Source organism: Myotis myotis, unplaced genomic scaffold (assembly GCF_014108235.1).
Source record: "Myotis myotis isolate mMyoMyo1 unplaced genomic scaffold, mMyoMyo1.p scaffold_m19_p_7, whole genome shotgun sequence".
Taxonomy (NCBI): domain Eukaryota; kingdom Metazoa; phylum Chordata; class Mammalia; order Chiroptera; family Vespertilionidae; genus Myotis; species Myotis myotis.
Window position 1 is genome coordinate 53,954,759 of NW_023416379.1, and position 16,245 is coordinate 53,971,003.

General features: G+C 38.8%; 1 long non-coding RNA gene across 1 annotated transcript; it reads left to right on the plus strand.

Moving 5' to 3' along the window:
• The first annotated feature begins 7,828 nt into the window (after positions 1 to 7,828).
• LOC118660251 lies at positions 7,829 to 15,805 on the plus strand. Its single transcript, XR_004968848.1, has 4 exons — positions 7,829 to 7,954; positions 13,241 to 13,396; positions 14,568 to 14,645; positions 15,680 to 15,805. It is a non-coding gene; the product is annotated as an uncharacterized LOC118660251 (long non-coding RNA).
• The last annotated feature ends 440 nt before the right edge of the window (positions 15,806 to 16,245 follow it).

The window sequence follows — 16,245 nt, forward strand, 5'->3', positions numbered from 1 at the left end:
ATCAGCCTGGACCCTTTTGTCTGTCCCTCATTCCCTGCCAGAGTTTTTCTCTGCAAATACCACAGAGGTAACAGCTGGAATGTTCTAGAGAATCCCTATCATAGTATTTTCCCCACTGTCATGTGATTACATATTTATATGTCAGTATTCTATAATTAAGGTTTCAGATTTAGCAAATTAAAATATAAGATGTCCAAATAAACAAAACTTCACAGGTGCATTCCCCTTAAGGCTGCTTTATCTTTCTTCCTCTGACCCTAAAAAGTATCTTACAAGTCATATTTCTCAAAAGAGATAAGAACAAGAAAATCTATCACCATGGAGTTAGACTGAGATAAGAGAAATAAGCTTTCTAGATATCAGCTTAGCAATGGAGAAAGAAATTAAGAGCCCGATAGATATTATAGGTGGAAAGATAAATACAGAGGATAAATAAAATAGAGAAGTTTCTTTAGAGCTGAAGTATATGCTTAGAAAAATACATAAAGACAGTAAAATATTCAAGGCTACAGAGATCAACAAAGCCCTTGTTCATCATCAGAGCACATTTTTATAGAATAACAGATCAAAGGTTTCTTCACAAGACTTCTTTATTAATTCTTCAGATACCCGAATCTTATTAGTAAACTTGTCCTAACAAAACATTTTTGTAATGTTATTAAAGTTCAAAGCTACTCTTAATATTTTTAATGTTATATGCAAATTATTAAAGAGAAATGGTCTTTAGAAAGCAGAAAGAATGACCCTATATAACTCACTGCTCAGAACACCATTAAAATGTGGCCTAATTTCCTTTTAAAAAAAGTGTTATTTTATATATCTAGGAAAGGCACATTAGTTCAAATGTGGAGGAGTATGGCTTATTACAAGCCCCACCCATTAGTAGTTGTGAATCCTTGAACAAGGTTTTTCACCTCTCTGGCCATGCCTTTAAAAGGGAGGCATGATGCTTACTATATGGGGTGAACATCAGTTAACATCTATAGAATACCCAACATAGTCCCCCAGGACATATATTTCCTTATTCATTGACATAGAATACACCACTATCATCATCATCAATATTACTTCCAGATACTAGATTGTCGGCTATGTGCAAGTTGCTTTACACACATTCATTATCAAGCATGGCATATCTAGGATTCTAGTCCCTATTCCGTTGATTCTAAAGCCCCTGTCCTGTTATTGCATCACACAGCCTCTGAATAAAAATCATTTTATGCATATCCCTTCACTTCCACTTTATACTGTTTGAACTTTGGAGAATCAGAAGATTTATTGCTATTTAATAGCAGGAAAGAGGAAGTCTTCAGAGGTATGAGTCATCTGAATTTCAGTAAGAACCTCCTTAAGAATAAGGAAGAGTATTGCTTCATCTAGGACTCTGCTGACAGGAACAATTCTGGGCGTGGTCAGGACAATTCTGGAGGAGGTGAGGGCCACTTGAAAAGAGGAAGGCACCTGTTGTGGATGGTTAGGGCCCTAGAGAAGAAAGCAAACACTTCCTGTGGGAGCTGGAAGTCAATTATCAAAGCTGAAAATGGATGAGAATTTGAAATATTGTTTACAAAAATTAAAGAAGAAATACCTCTGGAATTCAGGTCTTTTTAAATCAATGTTGTGTGTGTGTGTGTGTGTGTGTGTGTGTGTGTGTGTGTGTGTGTGTGTTGTTTGTTTGTTTTTTGCTTGAAACCAAATGTTTCAGGATCTCCAAAATGACATACCCAAACTTACTCCTCAGATTGTGTGCAAAAAATGTTTAGAGAAGGAGATTTGTTACATTTTTTTCTAAGGGCAAAACATTAACAAGAACTCAAATATCCACCAATAGGAAACTAGTTAATAAAGTATTGTTCATCCACTACAACAAAATGCTCTGCAATGGTGAGAAATAGTGAAGTAAACCTGTCTATGCTGATATAGACAAACTCTAGTGCCCAAGATGGTACTTTTGTGTGAATTAAGAAAAGGAACCCGCTTCCAGGCAGACCAGCCTCCCACCAGGGAACATAGTTTGTTGAAGTTCAGCCCCAATCTCTCCTCAGCTAAGTGCCTTGTACACTACTATATATGCAAGCTTTGCCAAGATGTATGAAGGGGGAAAAAGGGAGGTGGGCATAACTTGATACCATTCATGTGCTATTTTAAACAGCATATACACAAATACTAAATATATGCTTTTATGCGTAAAAGATTTTTGAAAGAACACTCAGGAAATTGGTGACAATAGTTGCCTCTGTGAAGAGAAAATGAGGGTTGTGGGATGATATTCCACAGTATTCTCTTTTGTAATTTTTTTTGCCCTGTGCATGTAACTTTCCCAATTGAAAAGAAAATTCCATTCCATTCCAAAGACAAGCCCAGCGATTGTTGAGGCAAAGGTCCATGGCTACTGCTATTAGGCTACCTGTTCTCCCATACAGCTGGACCGCCCAGAAGCCCACATGTGGTGTCCTGGCCCAGTTCAGCTTATGTGGCTTCCATTCATCTGTGTGCAGTACTGATTTTTAAAGTATATTTTTTAGCTGGAACATACTTTGCTTTAATACATTTCTCAGCAAGGATAACTCTCCAAATTATTTTTATTAGATGCTTCTCATCTTAGCCATTGCAATACCCAGCCTGATCTAAGCCAACCATGTACTCTTTTGTCACTTTTGTCAGCCACAGTAGGAGAATACACGCCTACAGCCATGCATGCAGCAGCTTCTGAAAATTCCTGGAACAGTAGGTTTCTGAGTAGAGTTTATAGACTGTGTGTTTGGCGTCATTTTTGCGTCATATTTCTGCACATAAGATAGACTACTCTGGAGGATGATAACTGATCAAGGTCATGGTTAAGAACCACACTTGATCTGGACCACTTACCAGCAGTGCAATCCTGGGCAAGTTCCATACATACTCTATGTCTCAGTTTTATCATCCAAAAATTGAGACTAATAATACTTCCCTCTGAGGGTAAGTGTGATGGTTATATGAGATAATACGTGTGCCACACATAGTTCCCACCCAATAAATGTTTGCTGTTGTGACTAATGTCTCGTGGTAAGGTGGTTGTTACCTGCTTGGAAAGATGAGACAAACAATTACATGTTAGTAACCATGAATCCATTATCATTGAGTAGTTAACCCACACTTATCAAATGTGATTTCATTCAGTACATTATCTTCAATAAATACATCAATAATCTAAGCTATGAGTCTGAAAACAAGGTACATTGAAGTACTACAACATGTCCTTTATGTGGTTGCTTAAATTTAATTTTTATTTAATTATAAAAACTACCCATTACTAAAAATTGGCAGAATAGTGAAAAATAGACATGAAAAAGTAATCATCATTTAAAATTTAACTCCAGAGAACCATTTTTAACATTTTAATATAGTTTCTTTCAGTCTTTTTTTTTCATGTATTTTAATAGCTGAGATCATATGAAATATACAGTATAATTTTCTATCCTTTTTCCTGTTTAGGCTTGTACCAAAGTGTTTCCCAAATATTACATAAAACTCTTTATAAATATCATCATTTTAATGGTGGTTAATATTCCAATTGCTTTCGGTGACTCTGTCTTGATTCTCATGTATATCTGCAATCATTTCTTGGATTTTCAAAGAGCATAAACAGTTTAAGGCCCATGAAACTGATACTAAGTCCTAATGCAGGATTCTACTTTGGATATCATGTTATCACCTCACAAGAACCATCCATCTTACTTTCAGAATTTGATAGAAACCATCTCTGCCTTGAATCCCATCCATTTTTGTTTGTTTGTTTGTTTTGTTTTTAAGGCAAGGGAAGGAGAGGTATGTTATCGGTATCAGTGTTCATACAAAATGTTTTATGATTTCTTCCCACACCCTCTTCTATATGAAACCACCTGCAGACAGCTCTGTGAAGGAATGGTGGCCATGTTCTGTAACACATGGCCCTACCATCCAACACACACAACACAACACAACACACACGCACACACACACATTGACTGAACCCAGGGTGGACTCTAACCCAACGTCAGTGACCAATGACCTATGAACTGGAGTGGCTCGACTTGAAAATTAGATTTCTCTCTTAATAAATTTCATTTGGAAATTGAAATGACAGGGGCAAATATCAGTGAGGGCAGCAATTGGATCTGTGTCAGAACCAAAGAGTTTTGGAAGACTAGAAACTTTAAATAAGCTAACCTAATAAGGAAAGAAGCAGAAAGATAATTATAGAAAAGTGGAGACACTGCGAGATCTTCCAAATGACTTCCTGATTGACACAGCTAAAATGTCAGCTAAAAAAAAAAGTTAAATTTCTTTAAATGCATCAATGAGCTGGATTAAATAAAGTTTTCTGTAGATCAGAAAACTTTGGCTGGTAAGTGATTACCAAAGCTGGCTTTCACCCTGAATGTTTCTGCCAAACCCTGGAGCTTTTGAGCTTCTGCTCTTGAGGGCTACTCAGAGCTAGAGGCCCACCTAAGATGGGCAATCTAAAACCATCATATAATGTTGGAGCCCCAGAGAGCTACACCTTCAATGTACAAATGAATGAGAAATAGACCCTGTTCTATAAAAGTTGGCAGCAAGGATCATGTCCCTCTTGATCTTGGTGCTGAGTAGATGATTAAACAATCTCCCATAAGTGTTCACAGCCATAAGCCAGTCCTCACATAGCTTGCGATCCAAATTCATGCTAGCTCTGTAGTCTGAAAAACTTCAAGCAGAGAGTGTAACTCCTAGAGTGCCTGGGAGGGTAGTCCCAACTTCAACCTAGGTCTCAAAGGATTCCCACGGATAAAGTTTCAGAAGATCAGGCAACTCTCAGGCAAAAATCTCTTCAAAGAGAAACCATGAGGGGAAAAGGCCATACAGATCTTGAAAGAGAATTGCCTTCACCCTGCAGTTCCTGGCCTTGGATAACCAAGAGATTCTCTTTAATGCTGCAATAAAGTCTTCCTTTAGGTGATCAAAACTTACAGAGACTTTGTTCTTTAAAAAAATATATATCACAACTCTCTTGTTATTAGTTTTTGTCCCTAAAGAGTGGGCTGACAGCATGGATCTTAAGGACAGCAGTAGCGAGTTCGTCTAATCGCTATTATCCTTTGTTGTTACCACATTGGTTTCTGAACTGCACCCTGCAGCCTCAGCCCTTTGTCATCACCAAGTGCCAGTGATCTTATGCATCTCTCTTTATATCTATTTGAGTGACACACTGGATGAACAGAGGGGCTTACTGCGTCCAAGTGGGACTTGATTGCCGAAGAAATGCATTAGAAAACTCTTGAGGGAAATCTAGCTTATGCTAATCAAACACAATTTGGATGATTGTAAATGCCTGGGAATTAAGGAGAGTGAAACCAAAGAGGCAAAGGGCTGGCTACCTAATTCCCCACAAGGACTGAACACAAGAAATAACTAGTCTTATCATTTTAGACACAATGGGAAATAATCCGGAGCCGAAAGTCTGGTCTTTGCAGATAAATCTTCCACAGAAAGGTGAATAAAGCAACTGTTAGAGGGCGATGAAAAACGTAATATGGCATGATTACGAAAGACGGCATTTTGTAAACCTGTGCTCTTCTTCTGGGAATGATCACACTGCTTCAAATCCCCAGGCCTGCCGATGGGGATGAAAATGTCTTCGGTTCTCCAGAGAACTCTGCTGGCTGGCTGCCAGCAGCTGCTGAGACTGCTTGTTCTTGAAATTCTCACGGGCACTTCTGTTTGTAGTCCCACTAAACAAACAAACTGCCTGGTTGTTGACAAGACTCTGATGGGTGGACATTCAGGGAGTGGCCGGGAGGCAGAAGTGAACGGAACTCCTGACCTTCCTCGGAGGCTGAATTAACACGGTTTGGTTAACACAGCTAATCACAAGGAAAGAAGATGTGCTCCCAAGCCAAAGCCTCTGCCCCTAAGCTTCTTCTCTTTACTCTGTGAGGAATTATTTTGAGATTAATTGGGCTTTTATCTGGAACACCCAGTTGTGTGACCCTTCTTTGGTTCTGCACTGGCAAACCGGGACACAAATATTTTCTGCTGAAGGTCAGGTACACAGTGATATTTGAAAACAATTCATCATCAAGCATTAAGAAAGTGAGAAGAGCTTTCTGCTCCTTCCTTCCTTTGTTTGGAAAGCCATTTTCAAGTTTAGATTAAGTGAAAATTTTGGGTCCAGTAGTAGTGATTCTGTCAAAACAACAAATGAGATATTCTTCATTTGCAAATGAGCATGGGCAAAATTGATCTGATCTGTATTATACAGAATCCCTTTGGATACTGGGGCATTTAGGCTACAAAGAAGTTATTACAGCCCTAACTGGTTGGGCTCAGTGGATAGAGCGTCGGCCTGCGGACTGAAAGGTCCCAGGTTCGATTCCGGTCAAGGGCATGTACCTTGGTTGTGGACACATCCCCAGTGGGAGGTGTGCAGGAGGCAGCTGATCAGTGTTTCTCTCTCATCAATGTTTCTAACTTTTTATCCCTCTCCTTTTCTCTCTGTAAAAAATCAATAAAATATTTTTTTTTAAAAGAAGTTATTACATATTTCAGTTACCTCAGCAAAAGACTTTTTCTTCTCTTTTCTCAACGTGCTTCATTTGAAAAGAGCTAGTTTTCTCTGATTTGGGAAACTGCTCAAACTGTGCTTCCTGATCTTGTTTCTAGAACTCCCACAGAAGAGGGAATATATCTTAATGAATACAGAAATGTGTTTACACATAGAGAGAGAGAGAGTGTTAAGAAAAAAAGTTATACTTTTAAAGAATGCTGCTTGGAGTTTAGCCTTGGTAAGTTCTGATCCAACCAGCTAGTCCCCTAATTTAAATCACCACGTATTTATAAAACATCTACATCCTCAAGGCATGGACCAATTAAGTCAAACATCAACCAAGGGAGGGATCTGAAACTAGTTGAGTTTCCCAAAGTTCATCACTAAGGGTCTCAAACAAAAACACGATCTTTTTTTTAGTTTGTGAATTCTGACTTAGTTCAGTAGAAGGCTTCATATGTAATGCTTATCAGAGAATATACTCAACACCTTTGTTTATCACTGAGAATCCATTCCTACTAGAAAACAAAATGTCATTTTTCTCACCATTATCACCACCAACAACAAACTCTTACCAGATGAAAGGTGTTAAGGTCTGGTAGAGAAATCAGAATATACAAGAGGGGCTGCAGAAGGCTCTGAATACAAAGGGGCAGCACAAGAGGGTCTTTGTGGCATTGAACTTGCTCTGTACCTACAGTGATTACAAGAGTCTATGCACATGTGCAAATTCATAGAACTGTAACCAATAAAAGTGAACTTAACTGCATGTAAATTTTTAATGTTTATTTCTAATACATAAGAGGAATACAGAGGCAGATTTACTGTGGAGCTCATGCTGCAGATCCCCTCTCGAGCACAGCTTCCCCTTCCAAGGCCTTGTACCTAGTTGGTACTCTTTTTCATAAAGAGGGCCACACCCCAAACTGTATAAGGACCTATAACATTTGGATTTGCCCTTGGAGGTATGACTCTAAAGTAAATAAATTTATTTATATAAGTCAAATATCAGGAAAGTTAAATAATAGGATGGGGCAAAAAATGCCAAACTCTGGGAATTCAGAAGGAAAGTGATGACTGATGATTAGGGATGCCAGTGAGATTTGGGTTGAGCCTTTATAATGAAGGGTCTGACTTAATCTTTGATGTCTGACTGCTGACAACTTTCACACCATCATTTTCATACCCTTTCTGCCCTACATCTGGGTAAGCCGATAAGAGACTTGGTTGCCTCCTCCTATGGTGCTGGCATAGGTTCAAACCACTCAAGCCCTGGCCCTGTGAACTCCCTCATCCCAACCCCACTCTATAGTCACAATAAATGTAGAGCCAGTCTCTTTTCCCTGTTCTCTCAAGCCAATTTCAGACTATTTGGGAACCTGTCTCGCGGTCCATTGGAAGGTCCAGTATGTGAGTAATAAGCCTTTTCATACCCTCTTAGTGCATGCATGCATCATCACTTTTGACATCAAAAGCAAATTTGGGGTGGAAACCAAAAATTGGATGATGGGTCCATCCTGTTCTGTTTCTGCAAGATAACCATAACTGTCTTGAAAATTTATGTAATTTAGTACACAAAGAAGAAAAGAAGGGCATTTCACAGCGAGAAATTGCTTACACAAAGACGTGGAGGTGGAAACAAGAAAATTGTATTTGCAGGGAAGTGTAATTGAAACTACAAGTTTTCATAGATGAGTCAGAAGGGTGGTAATAAGACAGGACGATAGGTAAGGATCATTGAACAGATTAAGAAATTCAAATTGTTTCTTTTATGCAGTAAGAAACACTCAAAGTTTTTTAAAATAGGGAGATAACAGAGTCAAGTAAGTATTTTAAGATTATCTATCTAGTTATGGAACATAAAATGGGTTGAAGGCAGAGGGGTCAAGGGAGAAGGAAACTGTCCTATTATTCAAGTATAGGATGATAAGAGCCTGGATTGTTTTACTGTCAATTGGATGGGAAGGAAGGAAGGGACTGTTCATACATGGATTGAGTAGACTCTAAAAACAAAACCTTAAGAACTACAAAAAAAAATCTTAAGCTCTTTTCAGTAATCATTTTGTTGGTAGTAATGTTGGTATTGATATTCTGACATCGATCTGTGTACTGTGGGGAAAAAGAAATGTGCAATTACATGATATTCTATTTCTATTATTTCAGTGACATTGAGAGACGGGATTCGCCATGTAGAATAAAGTATAGATGTAAGAAATCAAATATATTAAGTAAGAGCCTTGTTGTCCTGATAATGAGCTGGAAATATCATTTTGAACTCCTAATTTTATTTTTAAAAATAAATCTTTCCTAGCTCTGCCCATTGCAATGGCCCACCACAATGATTCTTTCAGTAGCAATAAATATCCTCACACCAAAGTTTTGTCTCCAAATCACATTTTCAACTAAAAGGAACTGGAATCCTTGGGGACATGTTTGATTTCAGCTCTGGGGCAAGGAAGATAGAAGTTGATCCTGGAAGATTTTGTCATAACGGATAGCAAGCATGTTATCAACTGGAGTCTCAACGGACTCCAGAGCGTACCTGAAGAGGCTCTCACTGGCCAAAGATGGAAAAATTTGAATACCTTTACCCTCGAGTACCTGAAGAACTTGAAGCAGAAAGTCTCCAGACAAGAAGAATGGGGCAGAGAAGGGGGTAGAGATGCAGTACTGAGCTGAAAACAGAGGTACCAAGTGAAAATCTGCATTCTAGATGCTTAAACTTCAGCCTTTCCCACTGCCAACTCTAGACACAAGCAGCCAGTCCTACACCCCCAGACAGGAGTATCCTTCTCTGAAGGAGATGAAGCTGAGGAGACAATACAGGCTAACACATTGGGAATTCTGAGGAGACAATACAGGCTAACACGTTGGGGAGCTCTATGCTCCCCAATTGTTCTTAACATAATGAGTAATCGTTAACATAAAATATAGAACATTTTAATAAAAAATATTTTCTTGAACATTGACTTACCAGACACTGAATAGCTGCACAAATTAATAAGCGTAACACAAATAAACCTATTTTTCTTGTTCTCCAAAAGAGGAATATTTCCCGTTGTGCACACCAAACAAGTCAGTACAAGACTAATGACATGGCAATCAGCTGCTAAAGTATTTGCTGCTAGTATTAGTGGAGAGAAGTGGTGTGCCTGCACATAAGGGATGTAAGGGAAATGAATGCAACACGATTATAGTAATCAGTCATTAGCGAATGTTGTAGTTCATTATTAATAATTATGTATAACAAGATACTGTAAAAATTAAGTTATGAAATTTTTATTAAAATGTTTCTTACATACTGTTATATTGGCTGGGCCACAAAAATATTCATTGTGGGCTGCATGCGGCCCATGGGCTATGAGTTTGACATGCTTGTCCTAGAGAATGTGCTCCATCCAAATGAGAGAGAGAACTCAAAAGAAGGAAACACAGAATCCAGGAAGCAAGGTCCAACACGAGAATTAGCTGAAAGGAATTCCTACATTGATGGCAAAGAAAACTCCCAGGACAATCATTGTAAGCCTAGAGCAGTGGTCTCACACCCCAGTGAGTGAAAGATGATCACTGGGGGCACAAGAAGAAAATAATATAATTTTAAAATTTATTTTTATATTAGCCTTTTAAAATTTCTATTTTTGTTTATGACCCATAATATACATACTACTTTGTTACATAAAAATATATTTATAAACAAATAAATAATACAAACACTGGAGGTATGTACTTTTTAAAAACAACTGATAACAGTCTATCATTTAAAATATCTACAGGCTCCTTGCCTAGGGAGAAGCAGTTCAGGATGGACTGGGGGTCAGAGGCCTTTAAAGGAATTTTACAGAATAAAATAGAACTGATAAATTATATGACAGATTTGACCATGTGGAAAATTGTATAGAAAGCCTTTTTACAGAGCTATTGGAAGACAACAAGACTTAACATGTGTCAAAGAAATGTAAGCAAATGAACTTACAATTATTAATTCCAAGAAAAAACAAAAAATATACAAGAAGGGAAACATAGTCATGGCATATTACTTATATTAGTAGTAAACAATATTCATTTAATAATTATCATAAAAACATTAAATACATATTTTGCTAAAAAATAAAACATAATTACATTAAGAAGATTCAAGGAAGAGAGGGTACAAATAAGCAAAAGTCCTCACTACATGTACTCACCTGGGTTAATGAAGAAATAATAAAATATTAACATTAATTTAAAATATGGTGGTAAATATCAGAAGAAGCTGCTATATAAGAATTAGAAGTAGTTCCTTTTGGAAAAAGAAAAGAGTAGGTAAGGGTAAGTGGAAAAGGAATTGTTTTTTTAAGTGACACTTAACATAATGATTTCATTTTGTAGAATATTTGCATAAAATATTCGCATATTATACTTTAATAAAAATTTAAATGACTTTTAAAATTTATAGTAACCTATGTAAGGAAATATGCATACTAGGTAGTAATATTTTCAATAATGGTTAATATAGGAAACTATTAAAAATATGTTAAATGAAAAAGAGGATAAAAATTGGTAAAAAATATAGCTGTTTGGATAAATTTTCAAAAGTTAGCCAACTCCAAATATACATGTCTTTTGTTGGCATAAAATCTGGATGGAAATACATCAAAATACATTTTTTAAAATACATCCAAAGTAGTTATCACTGCATGATAAGCTAGTGGTCATTGTAATATAATTTTGTATCTTTCTATATTTTTTTTAACTATCCATAATAAAATATATCACTTTCTTAGGTAGGAGGAGAACTGTTTCAAAACTTCTCTGACCTTCGTTTACAATGAAAATTGCTGAATCGCAATCAGGATTCATGCACCTGATGTGCCCCAGACCACAGCAGCCTGAAGGATACAAATTGAGTAGCATCGGGTGGTGACCTTTCTTTTGCTGACTTTCAACCTGCCTACTATTTATTGCAGGGCCCTCCTCGTGCCAAGAGCTCCCACCCACCTGGCATTTCTGGGCATTCCCAGGGGTTGTCTCGAATGTGCTCAGGAACTGCCCATCTGGTATCAAGACGAGGCTGCAGCTTCTGCTGGGTGAAGATCTGCCAGGCACCTCTGCCACCCAGCAGAAGCCCTGGGGCCTCTGGAGCTGTCAGTCCACCAAAGCCGGCCTCTACCCTCCCCTCACCCTGAGTTACAATCTATGTAAGAGCTAGGAAAGAAACTCCATCAAGGCCCCAAGGTTTTAGAAAGCTTTAGCTAAAAAGAGCTCCTCAGGGATTTCATTTATTTGTTTGTAAACCTAAAGCTTGCACACACACACTGCAAAAATCAGTGCACAGAACTGGGCCAAAAGAAAATATTACATTGGCCTGACTCCCCTAATTAACTGGGGCTTCCGTTGAGCCAGACCTGCCAGCCGGACTGCCTCTTCCGTAAGCCCCGCTCTCCCTAGTTCTTCCCCTGGGGGCTCCCTGGGTGTGTCAGTAAAAAGAGTTTTGTTGAGCCCACCACAGACCTGTGGGAAAGTTCAGTCATGTCAGTATTCCAAAGGAGAGAATAGATAGGGGCAATTACTTACTCACGTTTTACAGATGGGGACACTGGAGCACCAAGGGGTTGAATAAATCGTTCAAGTTCACACAGCTCCTAAGTGGCAGTGTGGCTGCAGAGTAAGTGTTCTCACCGCACTGGCACGGGAGCAGGAATGAAACCTCCACTCTGTGCCCGGCTCCCTGTGCTAGAGACCACTGCCCTCAGAGACTTGACCACCTAGTGATAAAGTGACAATCTGGGTTTAGGCATCTGACAGAAATTGTAAGAATAACCTTATGCAACTACTATGGCAGGATCAGCCCTCACATGCAAGGGCCACCTCCTCCGTAAACTCTTCCTGGGGCCCCCCAGTCAGGACCGAATCTCATCCTGTCTCTTATTCCCACATCACTTCAACTCTAGAGAGTGTATCACTGTCTGATTCTTTTTACAGTCAGTGATCCGTGGTAGCTTCTCACACTAGAACATGAGCTTTGTAAAGACAGGACTCTTCTGGTTGCCCCTAATGTTTGCTGCAGTGCTCATCACCTGCCTGGCACAGAGAAAGTGTTCAATGAATGTCTTGTTGAGTTGCTCTAGCCTTGTGCTGAGCACTGGATGGGCATGCAATGGTTGCTGATTGCTGATTAAGTGAGGAACAATGCCCATTGAGGCCTCTCCACAGAACAAAGTGTTAGGTCAAACCCTGTGGAACTGTCATTGGCCAAATTGTTTAAATATGGACAATTTCATAAGTCCATTCAATATAAGAAAAATATTCTAACAGAATAGCCAATGAACCCTAGAAAGTGTTTCCTTGCAAAGTTTTGAAATCTCCCTTTCTCGTATATCTTTTATAAATTGACCAATAGCTGTTAGATATTATTTTGTAAAAGTACTGAAAAAGTCCAAATTCTAGATTGTAACTCCTCAAATATTCCAAAGCCTAGACAACAGAGATGAATTTGATTCCAACGACTTACTAGTAGTTCAGCATGAGTCCCTAGGGTCGTGTGCACAAGGCCAATTGTTAACAGTCCACCAGAAGAGAAAGTGGTTTTACTCATTGAGTAAATCTTGGCCCCAAAGCCAGCTGCGAAAGACACTCGGGTGCCTGGTAAATTGGGGTTTTGAGGTGCACTAAATCCCCCACTGTTCCTCGCCTCCCCTCTTCTGTTCCCTGACACAGGTTAGCAGGTGGATCTGACTGTGTATTGGTGTTTGGGGACCAGCATCTGTTTGGAAGGGAAGCCAATAATGGGGATTCCGTCCAATAGATAAGAATGTTCGTCAACTGGCAGCTTTTTTTGCCTGGCTCAAGCCTCCGGAACTGATGGCAATAAAGGTAGCTTACAGTGTCATTTATTCACATTTCACCTGGAAACTGTATCATTTCTTTGAGCTCTCTAGAAACCATTGCCTGGAAAAAAAGGCCCAAGATGCCTGTCAGACCAAACAATACCCATTATATTTTATTACATGGGATGAAACATGAGACTTTATGCTCCATTAGCAGAAGGTTTCATTTTCACTCCAGGAAGGGAGTTTCAAATTACTACATCTTATCTTGTTCTTTCTTATGTATTTAATATAAAGGACCTTAAATTCCCCCACGCCCACCACCCAGGCATTCAGAAGCTATATTATCAGATTTTACAGTCTGAGATAATGTGGTATTGTCAGAGTGCCGATATATATGTGGTGTATTCTTTTAAATAAAACTACAGCCTGATAAAAAGAAGAAGTTTGCTCTCTAGTGGCTGACTTACAAAAGGCTCTGAGAACCACACAATAAGCTATGGAATAAAAAGAGAAAAATTAACAGCAATATTTCTGTAACGAGGTCTGAGTAATTATTTGGCTTTTATGGATTTTTATAAGTTCCCTTACAATGAAAATCTACACCATAGCAAATGTGCTATGGATACTTTTCCTATTAAAAATTTTCCTGTCATTAAGCTAATTTTGATTCTAAATCCTTCGAGTAACAATTATGTTTCTGGTGTTTTATTAGCCTATTGTACCTTTAGAAAGCTCTGTGGATCCGTTTAATACCATATAATTAATGTCTATTATAGACATGTTGCCCAGTAATATAATATCATTAGAGCTTTTTAAACCATTTTTAGTTCTTTGCAGGAAGGTTATATATATTCAGGAAGAAATAGTGTAATTATTAATACAATGCTAATTAGTATCACTTTATTACTCCTTTTACTACAACCCACCTTATAAAATTTTACTGTAACGTGAATTATAAAGGATAAAAATTATTGTGTGCCCCTCTTAAACCTGCCTGCCCTGTTTTACTTCCTCATTTTATTCGCCAATCAGACTGCCTCTGTCTCCCGAAGTCCACATTATTGTTCCCAACTCTCTCCAGTACCTTCATCACATAACAGGAAGGAGACACCACCCCAGATCCCTGATGTTCCACCATCCACGCTTCAGAAAGGAGAGGGTTGCCTAGGAAGCTTTCTACCTGCACAGTAATCAATACTTTAAAATATTTCCAGATCAGTGAAGATTTCTGGCCTCATTTTACCTCTGAGAAAGGAATCAGATTGCATGAACAGGCTTAAATGTCTCAGCAGGTGAGTACTGCAGAAGTAAAGTACTAGACAATGCAAAGAGAAGCATTTTATGGGTTTGAGGAGCAGACGTGCAGGACAGTGTGGGGAGGGATAGTAAGGAGAGAAATGATGCCATCTGATTTACATTTGTGACATTATTCTGGCTGCTGTATGGAGAGAGTACCACAATAAGGACAAGAGTAGAAACAAGGAGACCTCTTTCAAAATGATTGCAGGCATGAGCACAGTAAAGAGGACCAGGGTAATAGCCGTGGAGCTGGGGAAAGTGAATGCGTTTCTGATGGATTCTGGAGGTAGAGCTAGAAGGTGGTGGATAAGAGGTGGGGGTGGGGGGGGTGAGGTGTGACTTTTGACTGAGCAAATGGGTGGGTGGAAGCCACTTAATAGAATTGGAAAGACAGAGAGAGAAGCATGTTGGGGAGGTGAGTGAAAGTGGGAATAAAGCGTTCTGTTTTGGTTGGTGGTGCTTCAGTTGGAGAAGAGGAGGTATCAGAGGAGGTGTTCTTTTGGAGATAGTAAGAGAAAATGTCAAGAGATGTCTACACAAGCAAATCTCCTAGAAGTCTAAAGCTTTGGCGAGATGTAGGGACTGGTGATTTATACTTAGAAGTCTTCAGGATATCAATACTATTTAAACATGAGATCCCCAAGGAGAAAGTTTGAATGGAGAAGAGTAAAGGCCTGGGTCTGACCATGGGACATAAACATTTGAAATAGAGAGGAGAGGGTCAGCCAGGAAGATTGAGCAGAAGAGCCCAGAGTGGGAGGAAGAGCTGAAGATAAACGAGGCAACTCTGCTAAGTCAGGTAAGACAGGACACAGAAGTGACCATCAAATTTCGTAACGCAGAGGTCACAGGTGACCTGTACCTCCCAATATAGGCATAAAACTTTTTCTCAGTGCAAATATGCAAGACAGAAAGAAACTAGTCACTGCTACATAGTGTTTGGGATTTTTTCCTATTATTTATGTTGATAGAAAGTTAATTTATACTCAATCTTGGATTTGGAATCATTTTCTTTGAATTATTTTAGACTCAAAATGGGCCATGAAAATTATGTTGGATTTGACAAAGGAGGCAAGAACATACATCGGAGTCAAGACAGTCTCTTCAATAAACGGTGTTGGGAAAATTGGACAGACACATGCAAAAAAATGAAACTAGACCACCAACTTACACCATACACAAAAATAAACTCAAAATGGATAAAGGACTTAAATGTAAGACGGGAAACCATAAAAATACTAGAGGAATCCAAAGGCAACAAAATCTCAGACATATGCCGAAGCAATTTCTTCACCAATACAGCTCCTAGGGCATTGGAAACTAAAGAGAAAATAAACAAATGGGACTACATCAAAATAAAAAGCTTCACCCTGACCGGTTTGGCTCAGTGGATAGAGCGTCAGCCTGCAGACTCAAGGGTCCCAGGGTCGATTCCGGTCAAGGGCATGTGCCTTGGTTGCGGGCACATCCCCAGTGGGGAGCATGCAGGAGGCAGCTGATCGATGCGTCTCTCTCATCAATGTTTCTAACTCTCTATCCCTCTCCCTTCCTCTCTGTAAAAAATCAATAAAAAAAGTATTTAAAAAAATAAAT